This window comes from Lagopus muta, chromosome 2 (genome assembly GCF_023343835.1).
Source record: "Lagopus muta isolate bLagMut1 chromosome 2, bLagMut1 primary, whole genome shotgun sequence".
NCBI lineage: Eukaryota > Metazoa > Chordata > Aves > Galliformes > Phasianidae > Lagopus > Lagopus muta.
The window spans coordinates 3,888,858-3,911,257 of record NC_064434.1 but is presented as its reverse complement, the minus strand read 5'-3'; the positions used below and the strand labels follow the sequence as shown (position 1 = coordinate 3,911,257).

At 49.3% G+C, this 22,400-nt stretch overlaps 1 protein-coding gene across 1 annotated transcript in view; it reads left to right on the top strand.

Moving 5' to 3' along the window:
• LOC125689819 (uncharacterized) overlaps window positions 1-20,020 on the top strand; it is a 259,018-nt gene extending 238,998 nt beyond the window's left edge. Inside the window, exon 2 of the mRNA XM_048937492.1 lies at window positions 20,004-20,020. The gene's annotated coding sequence lies outside the window, so the exon portion shown is untranslated. The remainder of the gene's footprint in view (window positions 1-20,003) is intronic.
• The last annotated feature ends 2,380 nt before the right edge of the window (window positions 20,021-22,400 follow it).

Sequence of the window (22,400 nt, the reverse complement as noted above, 5' to 3'; positions counted from 1 at the left end):
ACGTGAATCCCAATGGCTTGTCCTAGGAGGGAGTTTCAGTGATACAGCTTTTCACTGAGGAGCTCATCCAACCACCATCCTCATTCTTGAACTGGGCCAAGTGCCACCTGCAGTCTCCAAGGATATTTCAGACTCCATTGCATATGTGCCCTCTGGTCCTTTCTTGATGCTTCAGACTAATGTTTGATGTTCAGGCTACCTCCTGAACTGCGTGTATCTCCAAATGTGGCAGCAAAATGGCTCACTGTAGCACATTAATCACACACTTCACCTTTCGTGATCTCCCCGGGTCTTGCACAAGAATTGCCATAGCCAGTTAGATCACTGGCTCATCAAATCCTGCTTCCTGCCTCCAGCGATGGCCAAAACCTGAGGCTTCAGAGGTTACCTCCACAGCACTCCAAGCTAATGGCTCAGTTCTGGGTGCATGGCTGGAAAACCTCTTTCCTAGCTGCTGCAGAAGATCCACTTATGCTTTGAAGCATGAGATTTGATTACCTTTATTACAAGATCTTTCCATGCAGAGCTAGAAATGTTCATGGTCATGCAATTATCCAGGTGACTCAGTAACCTTTTTGTCAGTGAAGTCCATAAATTGGCCATAGACAACTGTGGGACTTCTAATTTCCTATACCTCTGCTGAACTTTACCTTCACTGATTGCCAAGTGATACTCAGGGCTTACATTGCACATAGCATGCTAGAATTGAAATATTAATTATTTTTCCATTAGTAAGTAGAATCATAGAATCATTTGACTTGGAAGAGACCCTTAAAGGCCATCTGTCCCACTCCCTGCACTGAACAGGGACACCCACAACTCCATCAATGCTCAGAGCCTGTCCGAGACCTTGCCTGCCTGCAGGGATGGAGCCCCACCACCTCTCTCAGTGCCTCACTACCATTATTAAGTCCTCAACATCTAGATCTGTCTTCATTAAAAGTGTATTTGTGCTGTTCTTCAGGCTTTTCCAGTGCCCTGGATTGGAGGTGGATGTCCTCTATGATATACTCAATACATGCTGGATGAAGATCTCAGGTATGTCTGGGAAGAGAGCACAACTATTATTCATATACAAGAAGAAAGTTCTTTGCAAGAGCCAACAACACCTGAGACCTGAATATGGAAGATGAGGAGTGCACCCAGCTAATCTTTCAAGGAAAATGTATGGATGAGAAGAAATTCAATGATCCAGAGCATCATTTGGCCTGCAATTTCATTTCACAGTGAAAGTAGCAGAAGCAACAGGAGGAACCATTATTCAGGGGGAAGTTAAAAATGTTGGTTATAAGCACAATGTCTCACAAAGAAAAGCATTTAGCTTCTCTTCACACCCATGCTGCAGCGGCCTCGAGTGCAAGGAGCCGTAAAAGTGAGTAAAGCAAGAGCCCCTAGAGTGCATTGCTCAAGTGTAAGGAAGCTGGAATGAAATGCCAGCCATCTCCATCAGCCCCTCACTCAGCGCTGCTCAGAAGTGCCTGATGCTTTCTGACTGGGTAGTCAGGGCTGGAGTAATTACTCCATTGCAGATTTTTCACTTTTACAGCAGGAAGGAGGGTTCTTTTCTTTGCTGGAGTTACAGTTGTACCTCGTGTTTTACGAGCTGACGTGGACAACACAAGCCTTTGCTATACGGTCCTTCTGACCATATATTTGGCCCTTCAGGACCTCCTGTCCTGGTCATAACGCCTCATAGCCACTGTTCTGCTTGACTGTACTTGAAGCTAAATTCCCTCGAGCTGCCATCAATAGCTAGAAATTAAACAGTTCTGGACACAGACAGTCATTCACAGTGCTAAAAAGCCAGTTTCAGCCATGGCCAGAAAGCAGTGACCCAGACCACTCTGGGAAGCTGAGAAGCTAGCATAAATCAGGAGCCATTCCCCATAGAGCATCTGCAAGGACTGCCCTGTTTTGCAGGCTGAGAATTTAAAAGCATGCATGGGACCAGAAACGTGCTCCAAATGATCTCAGCGTTAGCAGCACGGCCGTGTTTTTTGGGTTTACTTTGTTTTTAGAAGGCTGGATGTAGCCCTCCAAAAGGAGATCTGTCTCCACTACACGGTCAGGAGGCCTGAAAGCCCCCTCCAAGCAGGACATGGAGGCTGAGCTGTGAACCCAACAGCAGCCGGTCCCAGTCATGCTCATCCGTCCTCCCATTTTTCTCCATCTCAAGCATCTACCTGAACCTTCTGTGTGCAAAGTCCTAAGACGTTTGTGAAGACATCACATATCCTTGGTTACCCAGACCTCCCCTTTTCTGGTCTTTGGTCTCATTTTTCACCTCCAATGCATCTGTAAATGCACCTCCAATGCATTAGTAAAGAGTTATGTTTCCCTTGCTCTCTTCTGCCTTGCTCTTATTTCCCACATCAGGTCTAAGCCTTAAGTCTAACGTTCCAGATCCAGCTTAGCTTGTATTAATATTCTAACTCTCTCTCCTTATTCTCTGTATTTCACCACCCAATGCCATTGCCTCCTGCCTTTCCCTTACTCTTGTTTCCCTGTCTGCTGCCAAGTGATGGCCCCTGGAATCCCTTCCACTGTATCCTCCTGTGTTTGCTGGCCATCCTTGCCTTCTTAACCTCTTCCTTATGTGACTGTGCTTTGTCCTCCAGCCTTACCTGCTCTTGCCCAGCCCTTGCAGTGCGATGAGTGATGGAAGCCGAGGGGCTGAGCCCCACCACTACTATTTGGTAGAGTGCAACCCCCTGGAACTCCCTGCAGAAGAGGGGGGAGCCTCACATCCTAGCTGAAAAGCAGAATACATTTCCTGCCAATAGCATCACCTTGCCATAACCCTCACTTTCACCTTTCTGTGCCACTCATAGTTGCTTCCTTCCTACCAGGCCTCGCTCTCCCAAAGGCAATCACAGCCACCAGCCCCCATGATATCTAAAACCCAACAATCCTAAGCTATTCCCTGTTCTTCCATTCCAACCCCTTCCCCCCCAGCACACACTCTCCTTTTCTAATCCTCAAGGAGCCACGGCTTAGGAGCCATAGCTTAGCATCACATGATGTGCACGTCCCGTTGTTCTGCACTAATAGCATAAGCCCTTCATGAATCTCCTTGATTTTAGAGCATGGATTGTTACTTGAATTCCTTGCTTTGTTTTCAGTGCTCTCGGTTCTGCACTGGATCTTTTCCATTATTAATTTGCTGGATAGTCAGAGCATGGTGAGATGTATCATTGTTTAGATCTTAGGGACAGCATTTGGCTTCACTGTAGATAAAAAAGCAGGGATGCACAAGAGGGGGAGTGGTCTATGTCATGCAAATGGGGACAATGTTTGGGAAACAGGTTAAAGTCATCAAGCTAACAAGTTTAGTAAAAAATCCCAACACTTACTGGCTTGGCTAGACATTCCTAGCATCTGTCAGCTTGATTCTGCCAAACTGACTGCTTTAAGGATTTGGGTTGGGGGCACTCTATTTTATTTGCATTTGATGCTGTTGAGGGGCTGGGCTGAAGATCTTGGCTTGGTCTGAGATGGCAGGAGAGGTCAAGCAATGGAGAAGTAGAGCTGCCAAACTTGTGGAGGTGTAAAATCTTGGAAGCAATGGATATTTTGTCAGATATGTTGTGTGATTTGTCAGATATTTCTTTGCCCAAGAATCTAAGCAAAAAAAAATACGAATTACACTCATGCATTGACAGGGCAAAACATTTGGGTGTTAGTTTACTAGATGAAGGCAATGTGAGATCAGAAAAAGATGCTTACATTGAGATATACTCTTCAACTCTTTGAAATAATAGATAACAGCAGGACAAGGGGAAATGGCTTTAAGTTGAAGGAAGAATATTTAGGTTGGTTATCACGGGGAATTTCTTTACCTAGAGAGTGGTGAGGTGCTGGAACAGCTGCCCAGAGAGGCTGTGATGCCCCGTCCATCCCTGGAGGTGTTCAAGGCCAGGTTGGATGGGGCCCTGGGCAGCCTGGGCTGCTGTGAAATGTGGAGGTTGGTGGCCCTGCATGTGGCAGGGGGTTGGAGCTTCACGATGCTTGAGGTCCCTTCCAACCCAACCATTCTGTGATTCTATGACTCTATGATTCTATGATTCTATGATTCTGTGATTCTATGATATGATATACAGAAGAGACAGGGAAAGATGGGAAAGGGATGTCTGGCCATATGGGCATGACACCTTGCAGGTCATCTCCCTTGTCCACGAGGCAGCAAATCCTTCCCTCCTTCCTGCCCATGGAAAGCAGATAAGCAGACTGGATGCACAAAAGGGAGAGAAAAAATGACACAATCCCTAAGAAACACATCAGCGTGGGGGCATGGCAGTGGTCCCAGCAGGGATCCATTCGTTCTGGGAGAGTTCATAAGGGGCTTTGCCCAAGACATATTTAAGCAGCTTATGGCCATTAGACAAATGTTTAATCTGCAGGAAAGTGGGCCACCAGGAGGGCAGGTGCTCTGACGCATTTGAGGCCATGGAGCAGCTGGGACTTTGTAAGGCTTTTTGACGAGAGAGTGATGGAAAGGACCCAGGGGGCAACTTATGTTGAGTGTAGAACCAAGGTGACTGGTGTCACAGCTTCCATACCAGGGGCTGAGAGACTGTGCGGCAATTGCAGCCTGCTGGAAGATTTTGGTGGAAGAGTGAAGGGAGGCAGTGAGACCACCTAGCTGCAAGGATAGGGAGCCCCGTATCTTTTTCGGGTCGTATCCTATTTGCCCTAAAATAAAGCTCTGGATCAGTCTGTGGGAGGCAAGAGAAGAGCAAGAACATCTTCAATCGCCCACATCAGTACCTCCAAAAAGAAGGCTGGGGCATCAACTCGGGATCGTGAGCAGCGTTTCCTGAGCAGGCTCCGTTATTTTGCAGTCATCCAAAAGATGGCAGCCTTCCCCAAATCTTCCTCCTCGCCAGCTGGCTGGACTCCGAGCCTTAGGTACGTGTCCTACCTCGACTCCAACACTGCAGCTGCCACAGCCCATGGGACACAGAGCCCAAAAGCTGCAGAGGGCTTTTAAATCCACGTCTCTGGCCCTGCTCTTGGTGTTTTGCTAGTCTTGGAATCTGCTTGTGAGAAGTTATCACTCCTGCCTCCTCCTGGGAGAAGAGTTGGGGTTTGGCTCCTGGTTGTGTGTGATCCAAGTTCCTCTGAGCTTGCAGACCCAGCATCTAAGGTTGCTGCTGCAACATTTCATAGAATCATAGGATATCCAGAGTTGGAAGGGACCCACATGGATCACAAAGACAACCCCTGTCCCCATACAGCACCACCCAAACCCAAACCCTATGGCTCAGAGCAGCATCCCAATGCTCCCTGAGCTCTGGCACCTCAGGCCCTGGGAGCCCTGGGAGCCCTGTGCCATGCCCACCACCCTCTGATGATGAAGATAACATTTGCAGCCTATGGAAATCTACTGAATGACCCAAATAGAAAGTAAATACAAAATCTTCAGCCGAATTTCCCCAACTCCATTTGTATGAGTTTACCAGCCTTAGAGAAACAAGGCAGCTCAGCTGCTGTGGCCTCTTTCCCATTCTACATCCCAAATCCTAGAATAGTTAGGTTGGAAAGGATCTCTGAAATCACCGAGTCCAACCATCCACCTACCACCCATACTGCCTGCTGACGTCCCTCAGTGCCACATCCCCAAGGTTTTTCTTAACACCTCCAGGGACAGTGAGTCCATCACCTCCCTGAGCAGCCTGTGTCAGTGCTTTCAGACAAGAAGTTGTTCCTAATATCCAACCTGAACCAAATAACTTCTTGCAAGAGATTGCTCCTAAGTTCTCCCAGGCAATTAAATGCTATAGCCGCAGCAAAGATCAACATGAAAGCCTAAGGAGCTAGCAGTGGCTGTGGTTGGCCTCACACATGGCCTGCTGGTGGTCAGGATGTGATGAAGGCTGCTGGGATGCTTTGCACCAACACTGGCCAAGCTGGAAATAGCTTGCAAATTGCCTTTGTAAGCATCTTTGGGTATTTCTGACTTCATGCATCTCAGATAAAGAGGAAGAGCATTGCTAACACCTGCATCCAAGTTAGATCTACAGTAGGCTTTGTTGACCCAGGATGTCTCCATGGTTGCTAAAAGATTATCATTGTCTGCTGTACATTTTGGCATGCTGGAAGCAAGCACCAGCAAGCTGGGTGCATGCAGCAGGCCTGATTCCCACTCCCAGCATCCTGAGCGATGTTCCTCCCTTCCTCAAAGCAATTACCACGGCCACAGGAATGCAGACTAAGAAGAAATGAAGGCAAAAAAGAAATGATGATATGCTAGCATTGTTACTGCCTTGGCCAAGGATGAGCAGCTGGCAAGAAAGTTCCCCACACTGTCTTCTTGGGAAGAGTTTCCTTTTGATTCAGCAGGAATGCCATGAGCTGTTTCCTCCTTCATGCAAAGAGGGACACCCTAATCTGGAGAACACGGGGGCTAATGACACAAGACTGCTGATGAGAGAAAGTGAAGTCCATTCAGGGACAACACTTCATTGAGGTGGCAGTGTGTAGATACAGAAGGTGAAGCACCATTTTCATACTTCCCCACCCCTGACTGGGTTCAGTCTGCTGTCTGAGATGTGGCAGATTGTATCTCTCTTCTCTTGCTCAATTCCCCAGCACAGCACAGGCATTTCACAATGTGGTAGCAGCTATTCCATACCCTCATTCCAGTCCTGTTCTTGTACCATTTAATGGGTGAGAGCTTCGCTCATCTGTACAGAGGGTACAGGATCAAGGCTCTACTGCAGTCCAAAACAAAGGCTTTAACAGGAATTTGCTGCTGTACTGGAACAGCAGTTTGTTCAGTAGTTAATAGCCCTTCATAAGACTCTTGTTATCTCTATTGACAAATAGTGGAGGAAGAATGGGAGGAAGCATCATGGGATACAGATCTTTTGCAGAGTTGGTTTCCAATGTATTGGCCATGCAAAGGTGTGAGAGTTGGAGCTACAAAATCTCAGAAGCCCATAAGCTTTCTTATATATTGAAGACATTTTCTGAAGAAATTGGAAAGGTGTTTGGGAACAGAAACTGTAATCTTCATAGGATCGTGTCTCAGCTGTTGATTCAGATTGTCTAGGCCAGAAGAAGAGAAACTTATGTAGGAGTCTTTGGTCCCACAAGCCAAAGATGGCTTATGGGCCACCTACAAGCCTGGACACCAGAGCTTTCAGCACAACCTCACATGAACAGACTGCTAAGGAGCTCAAGTATGACTCCTGTCGTGATGGGGCTGATATGGGAAAATGCAGTTCCTGTGTTTGACCATATCTCCACTTACAAACATGGATTTATCTGATAGGACTTACCCCATCTATCCTGATGCCCTGCACACGAGTTTTTGGAAGACAATAAACAGCATAACATGCTTCAGAGTAAGAGCTGCTCTTTTTAATGAGAGGACCAATCTTCATTGCCACGAAACGAGAAGGAATTACTGCAAACATCACCGTTTCCCTCTTTGTCCCATCACCAAAAGTCTCTGCTCTACTTCTTTTTCCTGTGTGTCAGGCAGCAATATGGGCTCCTACAGTCTTCAGTATGCTCCTCCTTCTCTCTTTTAGTGCACATCCTGGAACAACACCTACCGCAGCACTTTTTTGACTGGCTTTTTCCTGTAGAAAAGAAAGGAAGAGGGTTAAGTCTGCATCTGTTGTCTCATCGTGGTCTCTTGGAACAGAAACTCCACCTCCGCACAGAAAACAATCTCCATAAACATCCACCTCCAAATTGATATTTAGGAATGGACCCTGGTCAAGAAAATCTCTACAGAATATCCCTACCCACACCTGCTTTCCTGGAAAAGTCTGGGGGGTTTGGGTTTTTTTTTGCCTTTATTCCTCTATGGTTTATTCATTTATACATTTATATTGTCGCCTTACCTGGGGTGGCCATCAGGGCCATTAGAAAAACAACAAACACAACGTAGATGATCTTCATGACTGGACAGCCACCAGGACCACAGCAGGACTGGGATGCAGCCTTGCAGAGAGAGCCTGAATCCGTTTCTAGAAATAAGGCTGGAAATGCTGATATTTATACACATTCCTTGACAGAAAGGATAGTGTTAAGGAGGAGCGTGACTCTGCTGCTGTCCAAGGACATATTGTTTGCTACACAGTGGGATATTATGTCACTCCAACCCAGTGGCCATCTGACAATGAGGCACCCACTCTGCACCCATTTGTCAGTGGTTCTGTGAGGTGGGGCTGTGCAGACTCGTTCAGAGCAGTGCTGGCACAGTCAGCCCCTGGGTGTGGGGCCGTGGCTTGGCTGTGATGGAGAGTGTCAGAATGACAAGGATGAGAGTGTTCTTCTGGAGAAGGACTGGTAGTCCATGGGCCAATGCCACCATATGCATTCTCAACAGTATGTCAGGACATAGATCCTCTACTTGGATGCAGAGTAGCGTGGCAGTGGATAAGAAAGGTGTTATAAAGCTGAAATAACTTTCCTGCAGAAGATCTCTGTGTATCTCTAATTTAGCTAACACTCCAACCACTCCCACTTCTTTACTGTCAAACAGTGCTTGGCTCTCATATACTGAGTCCCTGCCCACGGCACAGAGTTGGAACTGCATGATCTGTACGTTTCCTTCCAACCCAAGCCACTCTATGATTCTATCTGAAAGCAAGATCACTAGTTGAAGCTAATCAGCTGTGGCTTAATTCACTTGCCTGAATGCAGATAGCCAGCACCATTCCCCAGGTGTCTCCTACTCATCAGTATATCCAAGGGATATGGAAGCCACGCTCTGCAGATAAATTAATCAGCAAGTCAGTCCTAGTTTCTTATTCTCCTAAACCCTCTGAATGTTGGGTTTTAAACATAAGTGAGTAGAATATAGCAAAGAAATAAGTGCAGAGATGATCAAAAGCATTGCTTCTATTGCTTACTTAGAATCTCTACCACTATAAAGTGAAAAGGAGTCTTAGCATTTACATCTACATCAGCTTGTGATTTACATGTCACTTCATAGGATGGCTTGGGTTGGAAGGGACCTTAAAGCCCATCCATCCCCAACCCCTGCCATGGGCTGGGTGCCTCCAGCTCAGGCTGCCCAGGGCCCATCCATGGCCTTGGGCACCTCCAGGGATGGGGCACCCACAGCTCTGGGCAGCAGTGCCAGGGCATCACCGCCCTCTGAGCAAAGAGTTTCTTCCTAACATCTCACCTCAATCTCTCCTCTTTCAGTTTAAAGCTATTCCCCCCTTCTCCTATTACTAATAATGATAGGAGTGTAAACTGTCAGTCCTCCTCCTGCTTATAAGCTCCCTTCTTTCTTCTTGCAGAGAAGCAAAGAAATAGCAGCCACAGCACCTCCACCCCAAGACACAACTGAACCCGAGCAGTCACTGTAAGTTGTGTTCCCTGGCAGGGAATGAACCTTTCAAACCAAACAATGCTGGCACTGCCTTGTACCATTCCCTCCAGCACTGCCTGGGAGCAGGTTGGGTTTATCTGCCCTGGGGAGCAGGACTTACAGGAGCATTTGCTATTCATTCAGAGTAGGATTGATTTTGAAATGAGTACACTTGAATCTTGATGCTCTGGGTGTCTACAGTCCTTTGACAGATGACAGACATCTGCTCAACGCAGTCTGTGGAACTGGGAGAGTCATTCATCTCACAGACCAGAAGATTTTCATTTAGAGAGAGTTAAACCACACACTGAGGTCTCTCCAAGCCATTGGCTGGCTATTCCCAGTGGCTGTGGCTGTCATCCTTTGGGTTGAGTTTGGAATACCCTTCTAACGCTCTGTGTGGAATCACGGGGACACAAGCAACCACAGCACACACACAGGAATCTTTTTGTTCTCTTTCTCTTTATTGAGCAGAGGGGATGACACGCGGCTCAGAGCATGGAGAAGCTGCTCCCAAAGCCACTGCAGCGCCTCCTCTCCCCCAGGGGCTCCTCCTCAGCCCTTATTTCCACTTCCAGCTGGCAGGCAGGCAGCAGTGCACCTTGCAGTCGGAGGAGCGGGCCCAGACCTCTGCCTTGGAGCACTTGCTGGAGCAGTAGCCGATCTTCGGGCAGTACTTCAGGACCTGCCCATAGCCTGCGAGGGGAAGCACAGGGTGTTTGGGGCTCAAGGTGCTGCCTCCAGTGCCACCTCCAGGCACAGGCACTGTTCAGAGGGATGACGGCCCAAGCAGAGAAGTTGGAAGGAAACTTGAAGAACACAAGCTTAAGAAACGAACTGCAGCTCCCTCTCCCTGCTGCTGGTGACTACAGGGCCAGCTGATGGTGCAGATGTGGATGAGGAGTGAAATCTGAATGGGGTTCCTAAGGCCTGGGAATCTTAGCCCAAAGTCACCTTTTGCCTTCTGTAGAAGGACCAAAGTCACAGAAAGAATCATTAACAACTACAGCTGTGCCACATTAGTAAATCAGATACACCCAGGACTGCTCCTTGATACAGAAATCAATTTGAATGAGTATTCTCTGGTAGCTCCCAACAGGTTCATCCACATCTGTACACTTACTGAGAAATGGTCTGTCCTGGGCTCATTCCCAGACTGAATACTGAAGTTATTCTCACTCAAATCTGCCTGAGCTAGTCCTTATTTCACAGCCCATTGCTGATGTACCTGGCCTGGTGATAGCAATCACCTCCCATGGTGATACGTATATTTTTGAGAGTTTAAATCACTTCAAATGAACGAATCCCAGTTTGTATCAGCTCATCTTGCCCCATTTGCCCTCTTACCTGGGGTGGCCAGGGAGATCAGCAGGAAGACGGAGAAGATGAGGTAGAGGAACCTCATGGCTGGAGGTGAGCTGGGGTCTGAGCGAGGCTGAAGAGAGAGGAGCTGCAGAGGTCTCAACGGGAAGAGGTGGTATGGAGTGAAGCTGTGGCTGCCAGTATTTATAGAGCGTTCCCCTGCCGAGTGGAGGATGCTAGGGAGGCATGGGAATCCATCCAAGATTGTGCTGTTTGTGGCCGGGCGCACAGCTGTGGAACGAGCACCAGAACTTCCCGCATGCATCCAGGTGTGCTGGCAGCCTCCTCCTTCCCCGGGTCCAGTTGCTCAATATCAGGGCACCATTTCAACACGCTGCCTCCGAAGAGAGCACGAGGAAATAAGGACTGTCAGCAGCAGGACTGGGGGGATCGACGTGTCAGAATCACAGAACGGCCTGGGTTGAAAAGGACCACCATAATCATCTGGTTTCAACCCCCTGCTATTGCAGGGTCGCCCAGGCTGCCCAGAGCCACATCCAGCCTGGCCTTGAATGCCTCCAGGGATGGGTCAGAGGGACCTGATGGACATCTGTGGGAAGAATGAGATTGATATCACAGGGCTTGGGCCTTTCTCAGCCTCTGGCAGAGATGCAGCAGAGCTGAGCCACGGCCACGATGTACTGATAACTCTCCCTATTGTTTGGACGCATCACCATGAGAGGCTGGCTGCAGTGAGAAAGGACTTGCTGTGAGCAGCCTTGGCTTGGGAAGGACCTGGGGCCTGTGTGTCCATCCCCAGTGTCACAGGAACCAACACAGCTCTACTATGGCAAACCTCCTATTCCACGTGACCCCTTCTGTTGCTCCTCACCCCACTGATGAGCACTGGGGCTAACTCCTTTACCCAGCGCATGGGTGAGCTTGCTATTTGCGGACATTTTATTCATTATCCCTGCCCCACAAACCAACCAGTTCTCCAGTATTTTATGACTCAAAAGCTGGGTAGGATGCAATGGTAAAGCATGCACTTATTAGGAAATTACCCCAAAAAAGCCCTCTTTCACACCGAGCATATGAAACAATTAAAAAACTCACAAAGTTAAATGCAAACTCGAAAGTTAGATATAAATCCTTCTTGAAGAAGTCCCCAGATTTCATGTTACTGCAGGCTGGAGAGTTTTATTGATTGAAAACACACGTTCCTGCCCTCTTTCCCATGCACTTGTCATAGAACTGTAGAATTGAGGAATTGTGTGAGTTGGAAGAGACCCTTCAAGGCCATCTCTCCCACTCCCTGCACTGAACAGGGATACCCACAGCTCCATCAGTGCTCAGAGCCCTGTCCAGCCTGGCCTTCATCTTTCTATTGGCTTCAGTCTTCTCTTACAGGCCCTATCTACTCAATCTCCTGCCATTTTCTCAACAGCCTTCAGCTCTTATCCTGCTGAAATGAACTACAGCACGTGGACTGGCTGGATGCCTTTTACAAACCCAGCTCCTGTTGTTTATCCATGTGGAACAGTTGGTTCTGTCCTCCCAGCACCATGACATTGCTCCTTTGTTTCGTTTCTGCCTATGACCCACTGCAATCTGATATATATATATTTTTTGTAGGTTCCTTGTTTTGCATTCTCCAGCTAATTGCTCTTGTTTGAACAGAGAAGGTAGCTTTCCCTGTATTTGCTTTATTATTTCTTAGGCACAAAAAGATCCATGGGATTGCTAATTCTGTCCTTTAATGCTTTGAAGTCCCTTTCAACTTCTTATCTATGAATATATTCAATAGATTCTGTAGATGACCACAACAATCCTTGGGCAGTATAGTGCTGGACTCACAACAGATTTCTGACCAGATACAGTGTGTGATTCCATTTTCTTAGCTTCATTTAGGTATCTGCTTATCTCATTTAATCAGCCTTTTGGGAGACATTCAGACAAAGCTATCTAAACATCTCTCAGGCTATTGCTGTGGAGCACTAGGTTGGGAAAGACCCCCAAGGAACCTCCTTGCCAGCGCAGGGATGAATGCAACCTGAAAACAATTCTCTGTGATGGATGTGATCATAGCATCACAGAATCATCACAGCTGGAAAAGGTCTCCGGGTGCAACCCCAGCCCACCCCCACCGTGCCCACTGCCCACATCCCTCAGTGCCACAGCCCCACATCGAACCCCACCAGGGACGGTGACCCCACCACCTCCCTGGGCAGCTGTGCCAATGCATCACCGCTCTGTAGGAGAAGAAATGTTTCCTAATATCCACAGTTTAGACACCCCAGCCTTACAGAGCAGGGCGCTGGGTGCCCATGGGTGCATCTGGAGGAGGGGCATCACACCCCCATGTCCAGGCTGGGGCTGGGAGGTGAAGCCCACTGGAGCATGGCCCCAGGCGCCAGGCACCTTTGGCAGTGGGTGCAGCAGGTCAGGGTGACATTGCACACACCAGAAAGCAAACACTGCCTCTTTGGAGATGGCTTTGGTGGCGTTCCTCCTCCTGCCATGCCGTTCATATCAGGAATCCCTCTATAAAACCCAGGGTCTCCAGAGCTGCCCACTGTAGCCGTGCCAGACCTGCTTTGCTCTGAGTGTGCTGAGATCTCCGCTCTCCTCCAGACATGAAGCTGCTCTGCGTGCTCTTTGCTGTGCTCCTTCTCTTTTCCTTGGCCACCCCAGGTAAGCCAGCAACAATGTCCCCAGGCTCTGGGGGTGCGGGTGGGTGCACAGCCTCCAGCAGAACCACCCCCAAATGCTTTCCTTGGGTCCCTGAGTTTTAGTGGCACACAGTCACAAGGGATGTACTGGAAGCACCTCCTGATCTTCTCCTTTCCATGCTATAGCCTCTGCCCTTCCTTTCCCTTCCACCCTCTGACCACAGCACCCTGTGCCTCCTGTCTTTCCCCTCCAGTTTGCAGTTGGGCAGAAGGTGATGGTGCTGGCACTGCAGCTCTCCTCCTTTCTACCCTCTGCTCCCTTCTGCTTCAGACCAGCGTAGAGCTGAGTGCCCAGTGTCCAGGAGGGTCAACGGGGAAAGAAAGCACTCATCTTACCCTACATGAGCACAGTGTTATGAGCCAGCAAGGAGATGATAAATCCTGACTTTTGGGCTCTGCTCTCCTGCGTGTTATCTCCTGTCTCCATCTCTCCCACCACAGGCTATGGGCAGCACAAGGGCACCTGCAAAGGGTACTGCGCCTCCGCATGCAACAAAAAGGATGAGTGGACGTTCCACCAGTCCTGCAAGAAGATGTACTGCTGCCTTCCCCCTCCCAAAAAGGGAAAATGATGGCCAGCAGATCCAGCAGTGGAGCAGGAGAGGCTCTGGCAGAGGAGCTCCCAGCCCTGTGTTCCTTGAGTGACAAGATGGTGTTTTTTTGCTTTGAAATAAATACGAGTTGATGTGATTTCTGTGTGCTGTGTGGTTCATGCACCTCTGGATAGGTGCACCAGGAGGGGCTCTGCAGCATCCCTGCATAACACACCTCAGGTAGCTGAGGTGGGACTGCAAAATGACACACTGGGTGGGAAGAGGTTTTGGGAGCCCTGCTTTGAAGCAGAGCGTGGAGTAGTTGAATGGATTGCCTGCTATTGCATTTTCCTCCATCACAATTTAGTTAGAGAAGACACAACAGCCCCCAGGGCCCCTTCAGTCCCACTCAGCCCTTGGCCCAAGGATCTTGGTCCCACCAAAGAGGCAGAGGCTGGGGTGAACAGCCATCTCTGCACCCCCAAATCCCACTGCTGGGCTGTCTCTAGAGCATCCTCACCCAGTGCAGGCACCAAGGTTTCACATCCTGCAGCTGCCTCTGGCACAGGACAAAGCATGGGACTCGTCAATGCAATCCATCACCAAGTGTCCATGGGCCACAGCTGCATGTCCATATCCATCAACAGAGGTCAAGTATCCTGTGGCCCCTTGGGGATCACCAATAACAGGAGAAAAGCTGCACAGCTCTTCAGTGCCCCCATCCCCACCCCTCTGTCACACAATAAACCTGCTGCAGGTTCTGCATCTAGAGGAGCCTAAGGAGCAGTATCAGAGGGTGAGATGCTTTGTGCCAAAAAGGATCAACTCCTGACTGCCCTGTGGGACAGACAACAGTGCTGTCCAGTCCTCCAGAAAGTAGAACAAGTTATCAGCAATGGGGCCCTTCATACACAGCAAAAGGCTCCAGCACTGGTGCACGGTGTGCCATTGTGAGCTGCTCCCATCCTGCTCACCTGGCAGCCAGTAAGGAGCAGTGGTTTGCCGAGCTTCCCTTGGCCCCAGACAACAGGTTCTGAAAACAAAGGGAAAAGCCTGAAAGAACCATGTGCTGACATTGAGATGACACAGCCATACAAGGCTGAAATGACCAGATATTACAACATGCAAGAGGAAACCCCAAACAACAACAGCAATGAACCCTTCTCTGTTTCTTTGCCATTATTCCCCGAGAAAAATATAATAACATGAAGAAAGCAAAAAGCCCTGTGAAAGTGAGTGAGCTGCAAAATGGGTTTTTGAAGAAGTGTCTCTAGCTCTGCTGCATCTCCAGCCTTCAAAATGCACTCTGCAGCCAAAGAAAGCTTCTGATACCAATAACTGATTCCAAATTTCCACTGTTAGGAGAAGGAGAGCTCTCCCCAGTATTACTGCCCTGTAGATGCTACTGATGTGTCCTCAGGAGAAAAAAGCAAGGAGCAGAGACCAAGGGACACTGGATGGTAATTGCAACGTTTTGGCCACCAAAGTGCTGTCTCTGTGGTATGGGAGTGATGCTTGTCTTCCCAAAAGGGCAACAAAATGCCCCTCTGCAAATAGCATCCAGGAGGCTCTCAATGGGTCCCTCTGAGGGCAAGCCAAGAGCTGATGGGAACAAAAGATCAACCAGTCTCTTGTAAGGAAGGTCATTAATAAACATCTTAAATAGTAACCCACGTTAGCATCACACATTGTACAACGTCGTCTTGATGGTGCATTACCTGTTGTGTGCTTTGGGTGTGATGGTGTGCAGTGGGAGACGTGACTCGTTCTTGCTGGAGTTGGGATCTGACACAGAGATTTCACAATCTATGCTCAGACCACGACTGGGAGTCGATTATGCCCAGAAATGAATTAGTGTTGGCATGGATGAAAGGCATGGCAGCCCAAATCGACACTGTGACTGCAATGCAATTGTGGGACCACGGATGTTGAAGTAGGAAGACCCCATTAAAATATCACAGAATAGAACCACAGAATTACCAAGCTTGGGAAAAGATCATCCATCCATTACGAAGATCATCCATTCCAACCATCCACCTGCCACCAGTATTTCCCCACCAAACCACGTCCCTCAATACAACATCTGCACAATTCTTGAGCACCTCCAGGGATGACGATCCATCACCGCCCTGTGCAGCCATTCCAACATCTGTCCATTCCTTCAGAGGGGGTTGCAAAGGCCCACAGCGCTCATCCAGTTCCAACCCCCTGCTGTGTGCAGGGTCACCAACCAGCAGCCCAGGCTGCCCAGATCCACATCCAGCCTGGCCTTGAATGCCTGCAGGGATGGGGCATCCACAGCCTCCTTGGGCAACCTGTGCCAGTGATATGCCCTCTTTATTTAAAATTTCAGCCATTATTAGATGAATATTTATGCCTTAGAAAGTCAGCACTGATAAATTACTGCTGCACAGTTTTTCTGTGTTTGCAGGGAGGAAAGAGCAGTTACGGGCTCAAGCCACACGGAAAGGCCACTATTTCTGTGCTTAACTGTGATAAGAGAGCTAGATAAAAAAGGGGGGGAGGTTGAAAAGAGGACGAAAGGGACAGCTAAAGGAGTTAAACCTTTGCAAATAGATTATTTGCAAGCACTGCGGGAACAATTTAAGGCCACTGTGTTGGAGATTCAGAGAGAATGTATGACACCTATTAAAATAAAAGCCCTGAGAAAGAGCAGAGAGAAAAGGTCACAGTAAAACAGTGGGATGAGGAAGGTTGTTAAAAGGAAGAAGTTGAAACTGTGTCCAAATGCAGAAAACAGAAAAGGTAATAAATTGTGCCTGACAAAAGCAAAGAAGCCTCCCCAAATAAGCGTTTTATTTCAAACATGTCAGAGCAGGAAGCTCAGTGAAGAGACGAAGGGCAGGATATGGCCAGAAAAAGAAAAGCCACTCCATGGATGTTAAATGAGAAATTATAGAGCCATAGGATGGTTTGAGTTGTTAGGGACCCTTCAAGGCCATCTGTCCCACTCTGTGCACTGAGCAGGGACACCCACAGCTCCATCAGTGCTCAGAGCCCATCCAGCCTGACCTTGGCTGTGTGCAGGGATGGGGCACCACCGCCTCTCTGTGCAACCTGTGCCAGTGCCTCACTGCCCTTATGGAAAATAACTTCTTCCTTATACCCAGGCTGGCTCATAAACCTGCTGATGAACCCCAGCAGAGATGGATGAGAAGTGATGCACATCAAACTCATTTTTAATGGCAGCTGATATCCTCGTGCAAGAAGAAGGAAGTGTCTGAGGCACTGAGACTTCTACGTGCCACTAAAGAGAGAAATGGGAGATCTGGGAGCCTTCAATCTCCTCCTTGTTGGGAGGTGAGAACTGGAAGAAGCCCTGAGGGGTCATTGCTTTGCTATGAGTACAGACTGCACTCAGCCTGACAGCTCCATGTCCCCGTGCTTTGGACTGAGATGCAATCTGTTCTTCTCCTGCTGCTCCCAGGGAGGAAAACTCCATGCGTTCAGCCCTTTTGTTATCAATTGTGTGCAAAACCACCGCTGAGAAAGGATACTAACAAGAAAGGATGCTAACGGGTCTTTGGGGTGTGCTCAGGGAACCACACTAATACTCTGCCTGGGGTCAACAGCAAGCAACCACAGCACACACACAGGAATCTTTTTGTTCTCTTTCTCTTTATTGAGCAGAGGGGATGACACGTGGCTCAGAGCATGGAGAAGCTGCTCCCAAAGCCACCGCAGCGCCTCCTCTCCCCCAGGGGCTCCTCCTCAGCCCTTATTTCCACTTCCAGCTGGCAGGCAGGCAGCAGTGCACCTTGCAGTCGGAGGAGCGGGCCCAGACCTCTGCCTTGGAGCACTTGCTGGAGCAGTAGCCGATCTTCGGGCAGTACTTCAGGACCTGCCCATAGCCTGCGAGGGGAAGCACAGGGTGTTTGGGGCTCAAGGTGCTGCCTCCAGTCCCACTGTCCTGTGCCCTAAGGAAAATGGAGCCCCAGCAGCCCCAACCCTCATCCCTCCACTCTCCCATTGCCCTCTGGCTTCTCCATCAATGCAGTGCTCTCCTACCTGGGGCGGCCAGGGAGACCAGCAGGAGGACAGCGAAGACGAGGCAGAGGAACCTCATGGCTGGAGGCGAGCTGGGCTGTGAGCGAGGCTGGAGAGAGCTGGAGGAGAGGAGCTGGGTGCTGCTGAGGGCAGCGCTGGCATCCTGCTACTTATAGGGAGTGTGAGCAGAGAGGAGGGCTGTGGGGAGGGCCTGCTGCTCACCACACCTCTCTTGGCTCCCCAATGGCAATGCAATGGCACTGAGCCTGCCTGAGCTGAGGGAGCATTTGGACAGTGCTCTCAGACAAAGGGTTTGCACTGTGAGAGGCCCTGCGTGGAGCTGGGAGTTGGATCTGATGATCATGCTGAGTCCCTTCCCACCCACAATACTCTGTAGTTCTACCTTCCTTCTCTCCTCTCCTCTGCTGCCTTTTCTCCAGCTCTTGTTTCTCCATGGGATGGAGCACCTCAACATCCCCCAGCACTGCTTCCCTTTATCTCTTTGCAGACTCATCTGGACTCAACCTTTCCAATCCTTGTACCTTAACTCAGGGAAGGAAATCATAGCTGCTCCTTTTGCATCCAGAAGAGGTGGATCCACACAAACACTGTGGCTCTGCATGCTGAGCCAACGTTAGCAATGAGCAGTGGTGTTCATTGCCATTCAAATATGAATAAGGGGTTCTCCTAATTCAAGAATTTATAGGAACTTATACATTCCATATCTGTAAGGTAAACAATTGCTTGTCAAGAAAAAATAAAGAGGATGCTCTCAGTTCAATTCAAATAAATAGCATTATTCATTTAAGAAACTTACAAATGTCCAATTGCAGAAATGAGCAGTTATTTCCCTACAGTGCTTGTGGGAAACTGGAATAGGACAGAGAGAGGCAAAGGGGAGAAGCAAAGGATGAACAAGAGAGCTGGGATGGCATGGGCATGTGGTGACAGACAGTTGGGATTAAAACAGACGAAAAATGGGCAAAGGAGAAAGAGAGGAGAGAATGAGTTTTTCTCCAGTTTATTCTTCAGAAAAAGTTCACATACATGATTTATGGCTTTTGGAGTCCTTACTGCACTCCAGTACAGCTTGCCTAGACCAGAGCACTGTGAAGGTGGTGGTCTGGAATCATCAGTTTCCAGCTCTCCCTGCTCCATCTCGCTTCCCAGCTGCAGTGTTACCCAGCTGTGTGTGGAGAAACACCAGAGAAGAGCAAAGCAGTGAAGAAAATGTTCGTGCCAGGGGACCAGATGAGATCTCGGCACGCCAGGAACACAGAACAATCCTCACCAGAAACAGAGACAGAGACGTTAATTAGAGGTGTATTCCTGATATGAGCGGCATGGCAGGAGGAGGAACGCCACCAAAGCCATCTCCAAAGAGGCAGTGTTTGCTTTCTGGTGTGTGCAATGTCACCCCGACCTGCTGCACCCACTGCCAAAGGTGCCTGGCGCCTGGGGCCATGCTCCAGTGGGCTTCACCTCCCAGCCCCAGCCTGGACATGTGGGTGTGATGCCCCTCCTCCAGATGCACCCATGGGCACCCAGCGCCCTGCTCCCTGCAGTGGGATCTCTCCATACATTTGACCTGAGGATTATTTGGGTATTTTTTCTCAATTTTTGCCCTCAGTATCAATCGTGACTGAGTACTGTGTCCAGTTTTGGGCCCCTCACTGCAAGAAAGACATTGAGGCCCTGGAACGTGTTCAAAGGAGGGCAACAAAGCTGGTGAGGGGTCTGGAACACAGGCCATATGAGGAGAGGCTGAAGGAGCTGGGAATGTTCAGCCTGGAGAAGAGGAGGCTCAGGGGAGACCTCACTGCTCTCTATAACTTCCTGAAGGGAGGTTGTAGTGAGCTGGGGGTCGGCCTCTTCTCTCGTGTCATCAGTGATAGGAGCAGAGGGAATGGCTTCAAGCTACGCCAGGGGAGATTCAGGCTGGACATGAGGAAGTATTACTTTTCAGAAAGGGTGGTCAGGCACTGCAATGGATGCCCAGGGAGGTGGTGGAATCACCGACCCTGGGGGTGTTCAAGGAAAGACTGGATGTTGTGTTGAGGGACATGGTTTAGTAGGAGCTATTGGGAATAGGTGAACGGTTGGACTGGATGAGCTTTTAGGTCTTTTTCAACCTTGGTGATTCTATGATTCTATGATTCTATGTGACTTTGTCTTAAAGGAAATGAAAACAAAACGGTCCGTGACCATCAGTTACTACATTTCTAGTTACCATGGCAATGGTAGAAGGACATCTCAGAAGGCTGTTCTGAGTCCCGATCTAACCAGAGTCTTCATTATCAAATTGCATAATGGAATAAAGACTGTGCTTACTGAATTTGCAGACAGCAGGCTGAAGAATGCTGGCAATCAGCACCGTTTGCAGAAGATTGATGGAGAAGTTGGAACAGGTAGTAACTGACAGTGCAGCAGTTCTGCAGGAGAGGTGTGGAGCTGCAGTGGGCAACAAGGACACAACTAACAATGCACCATCCTGTCACAGAGATGGAAAAGCAGGATTATAGCTGGGCAAGCACTTATGGAATCACACAATCATAGAATGGTTTGTGTTGCTTTCTGAACACACAGACAAATTCTTCTCCCACAGTGAGCCATGGCAATGAGTTGCACCACCCTGGTGTGTGCAGTGTGAGAGAAGACTTTTTGTTCAGTGCATCATCCTTTCATATGTTGTCTTCTGCTTCTTTTGTTATGAGAAATGAAAAATCAACACTCTTTTTCTGTTGCAACACTCAAAGTTTTGCAACGTTGCCACCATGTCCAGGTTCCTGGGAGAAGACTCTCAGTGTTCCTCCCCAGTAGTGAGAGTGCACCACAAAACAGCATTGGACACGATACCAGTTAAATTAACAACAGAATCACAGAATCACAGAGTGGTTGGTTTGGAAGAGACCTCAAGCATCATGAAGCTTCAATCCCTCCGCCACATATAGGGCCACCAACCTCCACATTTCATACCAGCCCAGGCTGCCCAGGGCCCCATCCAACCTGGCCTTGAACACCTCCAGGGATGGACGGGGCATCCACAGCCTCTCTGGGCAGCTGCTCCAGCACCTCACCACTCTCATAGTACAGAACTTCCCCCTGGCTCCAACCTCAATCTTCCCTCACTCAACCTAAAACCATTTCCCCTTGTTCTGCTGTTATCTCCCCTTTCAAAGAGTTGATTCCCCTCCTGTTTGTAGGCTCCCTTTAGGTACTGAAAGGCTGCCATGAGGTCACCCCACAGCCTTCTTTTCTCCAGGCTGAACAAGCCCAGCTCCCTCAGCCTGTCCTCATAGGGGAGGTGCTCCAGCCCCCTGATCATCTTTGTGGCTCCTCTGGACCCTCTCCATCAGCTCCCTGTCTTTCTTGTACTGGGGGCTCCAGACCTGGACACAGTACTCCAGATGGGGCCTCACAAGAGCAGAATAGAGAGAGACAATCACCTCCCTGTCCCTGCTGGCCACCCCTCTGCTATGGAGCCCAGGACACCATTTGCTTTCCGAGCAGCAAGAGCACACTGCTGGCTCATGTTAAGCTTTTCATCCATCAGGACCCCCAGGTCCTTCTCCACAGGGCTGCTCTCAAGCACCGCTCCTTCCAGTCTGTATGGATGCCTGGGATTCCTCCAGCCCAAGTGCCAAACCTTGCACTTTGCTGTGTTGAACCTCATTAGGTTCACCCAGGCCCACCTTTCCAGCCTCTCGAGGTCCCTCTGCATGGCATCCCTTCCTTCCACCGTGTCAACTGCACCACTCAGCCTGGTGCTGTCAGCAAACTCACTGAGGGTGCACTTCTTTCTGCCATTGCTGTCATTGATAAAGATGTTAAAGAGCACCGGTTCCAAGACAATGCCAAGGGCTTTGCTCTTGTGTTTCCTGAGATGGTGAGGAAGGGGACACAGATCCCAGATTTGCCCCAAGCCAAGGCTGCTCACACCAGGTTCCCTCTCATGTCTGGATCCATGGGTCTAGACCGCAATGAGAGAGTTATTGCTGCATCATAGCCACTGTTCAGTCCTATTGCATGGATTTACATCTCTGCCAAATATTGAGAAACACCTGAATCCCTGTGATAGTGATCTTGATTTCCATCAGGTTCCTCTGCCCCAGCAGATCCATTCTACCCATTCTCTGGCCTTTTATCAAAGTCAATGGTTTTCTTTTGAATATGGTATAGATAGCAGGGCTGGGGGGGCAGTGCTACCAGCAGACCCAAGCGTTGGGCGGAGGCGCCAGCAGACGCAGTGCAGTGAGCCAAGAGAGGTGTGGTGAGCAGCAGGCCCTCCCCACAGCCCTCCTCTCTGCTCACACTCCCTATAAGTAGCAGGATGCCAGCGCTGCCCTCAGCAGCACCCAGCTCCTCTCCTCCAGCTCTCTCCAGCCTCGCTCACACCGCAGATCGCCTCCAGCCATGAGGTTCCTCTGCCTCGTCTTCGCTGTCCTCCTGCTGGTCTCCCTGGCCGCCCCAGGTAGGAGAGCACTGCAT